We start from the raw sequence: 6,515 nt of genomic DNA, 5'->3' as shown, positions 1-6,515 counted from the left end.
AAAGTTCCCCAAAACTAAATTCAATTTAGATCAAAAGATAGAGGAAAAAGAATTTAAGGTGAACAGTGGGCACTTCAAAACCCCCAACAGAAATTTGCATTAAAAATGGATGACGACTGCAGTTAGGCTGAATGTACCTGGAACAGTTAAGACTGGACAATAGGAAACAAATTGCAAGAAAACTGCAAAGGGTTAAAACCCTCAGCATCGTCAGGTAGACTTCACCCAGAAAGAGACACTATAGACAAAAGGAGATAAATTCAATGTAGTTTATTATGAAAAAAGTTAAAACAAAAAAAGTATGCAGTATGTGGTATGCATTACTCAAGTACATTTTGTAGCTATGCAACCCCCCCCCTTTTAAACCATCACCCCATCCTCAAAAGAACTAAAAGGCACATCCTCCAAAATCTCTGCTTCTGCTTCTATTGCTAGCACCATAATCTCCCCTGTAGGGTCCAAATTTTTCCATACCACCCCCTCCTCTCATAGGGCCATAGTTGGACTGCTCAGGGGAATAGCTCCCAAAGTTATCATAGGCATCCTGGAAATTTCCACGATCGTATCCACCGCCTCCTCTATAGCTCCCAATTTGATCACCATAACTTCCGCCTGAGAAGGAACGATCACGCCGAGGATACCCCCCATCACCATAACCACCGTAGACGTCTCCCCGGCTTCCTCTATCAGTGTAGTAGCCGCCTCCGCCGCCCTGGGCCCCGTACCCAGCCGCATTTCCAAAATTGCCATTACTCCGGCCGTTTCTCTGGCCAAAGGTGCCAGCTCGGCCGCGAGGTCTAGTTCCGCTCTGCATCTCCTCCTTCGACAAACCTTTCTTGACTTCACACCGGTAGCCATTAATCATGTGGTACTTCTGTATAACCGCTTTATCAACAGAATCATGGTCATCGAAGTACACAAAGGCAAAGCCTCTTTTCTTGCCAGTCTCTCGGTCACAGATCACATCTACTTTCTCAATCATACCATAGTCTGAGAAGTAGCTTTGTAAATCATCCTCGCCAAGGTTCTCTTTAATACCGCCAACAAAGATCTTCTTTACCTTCATGTTGAAGCCAGGTTTGTTGGAGTCTTCCCTTGGCACAGCTCGTTTGAGATCCACCGTGCGGCCATCTAAGACATGAGGCCTAGCAGCCATGGCAGCATCCGCCTCGCTCGGCGAAGAGTACGTGACAAAGCCGAAGCCGCGGGGGCGCCGGGTGATGGTATCTTGCACGACAACGCAGTCGGTCAGCTTGCCCCACTCCTCAAAATGGTTCCGCAAGTTGCCTTCCACCGTCTCGAAGCTGAGCCCGCCAACAAATAGCTTACAGAGTTGTTCCCTCGCCATGTTGCAACGACGGCTTTCACTACACACTGCAGGAGACTGACTGCCTGCCTAATGAGCGCTTTATATAGCGCAGAGCCAGGGGGCGGGGCCTGGCCTCCGCCCCGCCGCCCCCATTGGTCAGTGGCTGGCTGCTAGGTAACCTCAGCCCCATTCTATGCTGCAGTTGAGGAGCCCCTGTCTGTTCCATTGTCCTCCAGATCGATGGAAGATCACCTCAAACTGCAGCAGCCGCCCACTACTCACCCCGCTGCAAACACTAGCCAGCGGCAGCACTTTTAATCTTTTGTCTCAGGTATGCACCGTCATCGACGCCCGTTTAATTTGAATCGTGTGTGCGTGATCTCTCCCCTTCCCTCATCTTTTATTTGGCGGCAAAGGGAAACCATCTTATGTTCTCCCCGACGGCGGCGCTCACCACCCAACCCGGTTTTAAAAATAAACTGCCGGTCGCCGAGCGAGCCGGTTGCCCCTGGAAATCGGATCGCACCCGACCGGCGCAAAATGGACGCCCGCTGCTCCAACATGGTGGCCGCCTCGCACGTGCCGCGCCGCCCGCACATTGGCGGGCCCTCCTTCCCCGGGCGGGCAGCAAGAGGAAATGTCGGAGGGAAGGCGGGACCCAAGCCCTGACATAGGAAGTGATCAAGAAGTGAACTGCGGACACAAGTTGTTTTGATATTTTCCCTCTCCCCCCCGGGGCACTACAGTGGGGATTCATTATCAGCTGCAATCCGCAGGTGAAGCAGGATCAAATTGCAGCCTGGGGGATATTTAGACTTGAACGCTCAGACGTTATTCAGTCGGTACCTTGGGAGTTTTATATTCTGTTCTCAACCTCCATTATCGCACAGGAAGTTGGACAAACTGGACATTATCTGTGCAAACTTGTGTGCAATTACAGCTGCCATCAGTGGTGATAGAAGTCTGACAACACCAGGTTTGTTTTGAATCACAGCTCCTTCCTCAGGTGAATCACTGGAGAGCCTGACAAGCTGGAGATGTGTACAAGCACTCAGGTGAATCTGAGGATGGAGCTGTGCTCCGAAAGCTAGTGTTTCAAAACAAACCTGTTGGACTTTAACCTGGTGTTGTAAGACTTCTTACTGTGCCCACCCCAGTCCAACACCAGTCTGGGGTGAGCACAGTAAGAAGTGGACTGGGGTGAGCACAGTAAGAAGTCTTACAACACCAGGTTAAAGTCTAACAAGTTTGTTTTAAATCACTAGCTTTTGGAGCACAGCTCCATCCTCAGATTCCCGGCAGCACAGTAGCATTGTGGACAGCATAATTGCTTCACAGCTCCAGGGTCCCAGGTTCGATTCCCGGCTTGGGTCACTGTCTGTGCAGAGTCTGCACATTCTCCCCGTGTGTGCGTGGTTTTCCTCCGGGTGCTCCGGTTTCCTCCCACAGTCCAAAGATGTGCGGGTTAGGTGGATTGGCCATGCTAAATTGCCCATAGTGGCCAAAATTGCCCTTAGTGTTGGGTGGGGTTGCTGGGTTATGGGGATAGGGTGGAGGTGTGGACCTTGGGTAGGGTGCTCTTTCCAAGAGCCGGTGCAGACTTGATGGGCCGAATGGCCTCCTTCTGCACTGTAAATTCTATGATCTCCATGACCAGCATCTCCACATCAGTGATGCTGGAGGAGGAATGTGTACTGACAAGTTCATAGGGCGTGTTATGGTATAAACCAGTACGTTCCACAAAGGAAGTCAGCCTTGTGCCTTCTGTGTGGGTGATTTTTGTTCAGCAAAGGTTCACCAGGTTCATTCCTGGAGAAGAGGTTGATGAAGTTTAGATGAAGGAGAAGTGATCCTGTAGAAACATACATAACAAAATTCTCCGTTGTGACTAAGTGCTGATGCCGGAACTGAATGAGGCAGAGGTTCCAAAGTCCCGAAACGGACGCCAGTCCTGGAGCAATTCTAGGCATACTAATGGGCAAGCACTCGCACCATATGGAACTAGTGAAATTTCAACCGACGCCAGCATCGTATTCGCTGGGGTAAGGATCGGCACTGAGAGCCTGACAAGCTGGAAAGGAGATGTGTACAAGCACTCCACCCCCACACACACTCACTCATTCCAGCCAAGAACATGGCACAACTATGAGCAGCCCCGAGGTTCACCGACGCAGTGCTAGAGATATTGTTGGATGCCATGGAGGTGGGGTGAGACATCCTGTTCCCCAGGGTAGGAAGGAGGCTTCTACCCACTGATGTCAATCGGGCCTGAGCGCAGGTGGCAGAGGCACCCACCACCCACTCACCTCATGCCAGGGTGTCACCTCCACTGCTCCCCTGGCACCACCCACATCCCACACATCTGTAACCCACCCCACCAGAGGGAGAATGAACCCCACTCCCCTGCAGCCCTCCCTACCATGCCAACACCCATATCACCTGCCATGGCCCAGTGCCCCGCACACACAGCTGCAGACCCCTGCGCTGCCTGCGTCCAGTTGTCTCATACTGCATTGTCTGAAACCCCCCCCCCCCAGGAGAAGGTGGCCCAGAACCACCGGGAGCAGGAGAAGATCAGGGGGTCTGCCAGATGTAGCCCCTTATCATCACAGAGCAGAAGGATTTGGACCAGGTCGGTGGGGTAGCAGAGCGGGCAGTCACAGAGGCAGAGGTCAGCATGGGACAATCAAGTGAGCCCCCAATGCGTTGCGATGTCCCTATGGCATGTGAGTCCCTCCACACCATGCCAACCTGCGATTTCACGAGGTGTCATGTCTTGCAGGGTCACCTCCTGATGATGCGGGACCAGCTAGTGTCCCTCCCCTCTGCCACAACCCCGTGACTGACCTGCGACGTGGCAGGACCGTCCGTGGTCCCTTGCCCACATCCACAACCACACAACACCCCTGAACACATGTCCAGGGACGACACCAGCTTCACGTCACTGCTGTCACCAACACCCTCCACCATCCCAGTAACGCTCACCTTGGTTGAGCATCTTAGTGAAGAGGCTCCTGGGGCACTATCTGTTGCGCACCACTTGCATATGTAGCAGTACATCCGATGGAGGGAGGAATCCTTGACGGGCGGACAGTTGGAGGGCAGTCTGACCCCAGGGACTAGCTGCCATCCAGACGGGTCTAACGCTTCTGGAAAGGGCAGTCCCTTTAATGTTGGAGATGGAGGCGCAGAGCCGGGGACTACAGGAGGGGATGTCGTCAACCATCCAGCTCCTGCAGGTGCAGTTGGAGATGTCCAACTGCCTGCAGGAGGTGGTGCCGGCAATGCGTGCCACCCAGGCCAACATTGTACGGGTGGCATGCACGTAGAACACATCTACGCCGCCATCGAGACGCTGGAGTGTGGCGCTCCTTTGGGTGCCTGGCGCCAACCTTGTTTTCAGCTGGCATCCAATATCCCACCTGATCGCGATTCCAGAGCCGCTGGACAGAATCTCGCCTATAAGCTTCTGAGGGGGTTTGACAGGATAGATGCTCAGAGTATTGTTCCCATGTGGGGGAATCTAGAGGGATCACAGTTTAAAAATAAGGGGTGTCCTTTTTAAGATGGAGATGAGGAGGAATTTATTCTCTCAGGGTAAAAGTAGTCTTTGGAATTCATTTCCACAGACAACGGAGGCTGGACCATTAAATATATTCAAGACCGAGTTAGGTAGATTTTTGATCGACCAGGGAGTTTGGGGTTATGGGGGACAGGCAGAAAAGTGGAGTTGACCCCTCAATCAGTTCAGCCGTGATCTTATTGAACGGCACAGTATGCTCAATGGGCTGAATGGGCCCCTACTTAATTTTTCTTTCTCTTTACAGAAGATCTCCGAGTGTGCCAAAACCAGCAATGACAACAGCATTATAAAGACTGATAGCATTTTGCACCTCCCAAATTGGACAAGTTATGTGCGACCACACTATAATTTCTAGGTGTATGTCGTCGTACTAATATATTTTTGGTGAGTTCTGCTCGGTGACTCACCCATTTTGGGAAGGGTGAACAGTACGCTGCTGCAGGATTTAATGGCTCATATAAAATTAAATATGCATAATATCAGTGTAATTGTTGTACAGGAAAAGAGGTCTGAGATTGCAAAATTGATGCTGGTTGTGCAACTAGGGCGGAAAACTCATATTCTCTGAAGGACCAGTGAAAGTGCTACTGCAAAAAGTTGTGCCTAGTCAACATTCTTTGATCCTGAGAGTGATAGGAGGGCAGCAGTTAGGGCATTTAATATAAATTATAACAGAATGATAGAATGATTACATCACAAAAGGAGACTATTGACCCTCTGAAGAAACATTTCATCTCGTGCCACTCTCTCTTTGTCATAGCCCTGCAAATTCTTCTTTTTCAGATATTTATCCCTTTTGATAGCTTCATTTGATCCTATTTGTGCCACACTTTCAGGGCGTGCATTCCAGATCCTAACTTGAGACCATTGCTTCTTTTGCCAGTTATTTAAATCTGTGCCTTCTGGTACTTGATGCTTCCAATAATGGTGGCAGTAATTCCCTCTCTATTCTGTCCAGACACCTCATAAATTTCAATTCCTCAGCCAAATCTCCTCTCGGCCTCTTCTCAACCTTCTCTTCTCCAAGGGAACAGTCCCAAATCCTCCAATCACATCCTTCCTCAAGTGTAGTGCCCAGAACCAAACGCAAAACACCAACTAAGACCGAACTAGTTTTTTAAAAAGTATTTTTATTAAGGTATTTGAAAATGTTTATAAAAATAACATAGACAATGACATCAACATGGTTTAATAAACATTTCCCTCCTCATTTCAATCTTCACACACCCCGACAATAAAACAACAATCCAGGTCATCCCCTTGAAATACTGCATCTGCTGACATTTTAATTTTCCCCAAGAAAGTCGGTGAACGGCTGCCACCTCTGGGTGAACCCGACCATTGACCCTCTTAAGGCAAACTTTATTTTCTCGAGACTGAGAAACCCAGCCATGTCACTAACCCTGGTCTCTACACTCGGAAGCTTTGAGTCCCTCCACATTAACAAGATCCGTCTCCGGGTTACTAGGGAGGCAAAGGCCAAGACGTCACCCTCTTTCGCCCCTGAACTCCAGGCTCTTCCGACACTCCAAAGATCGCACCTGGACTCGGCACCACCCGTGTTTTTAGCACCGTGGACATTGCCTTAGCAAAACCCTCTGAGGTTCGGGCATGCCCAAAACA

The 6,515-nt window shown here is 50.2% G+C and overlaps 1 protein-coding gene and 1 pseudogene across 4 annotated transcripts in view; one reads left to right on the top strand and one right to left on the bottom strand.

Moving 5' to 3' along the window:
• Positions 1-255: 255 nt before the first annotated feature.
• Positions 256-1,404, bottom strand: LOC119965273 (annotated as a pseudogene).
• A 90-nt stretch (positions 1,405-1,494) lies between these two features.
• LOC119965270 (neuropeptide Y receptor type 6-like) overlaps positions 1,495-6,515 on the top strand; it is a 148,421-nt gene continuing 143,400 nt past the window's right edge. For 2 of the 4 annotated variants that reach the window (XR_005460481.1, XM_038795786.1), the window contains exons 1-2: positions 1,495-1,640; positions 5,137-5,276. The gene's annotated coding sequence lies outside the window, so the exon portion shown is untranslated. Of the gene's footprint in view, positions 1,641-2,199; positions 2,286-5,136; positions 5,277-6,515 lie in introns of all 4 variants that reach the window. The other 2 variants (XM_038795787.1, XM_038795789.1) reach the window with 2 other exon arrangements.

This window comes from Scyliorhinus canicula, chromosome 4 (genome assembly GCF_902713615.1).
Source record: "Scyliorhinus canicula chromosome 4, sScyCan1.1, whole genome shotgun sequence".
Lineage (NCBI taxonomy): Eukaryota > Metazoa > Chordata > Chondrichthyes > Carcharhiniformes > Scyliorhinidae > Scyliorhinus > Scyliorhinus canicula.
Note: the sequence above shows the minus strand (reverse complement) of the source record. Positions and strands in the feature narration are given on the sequence as shown.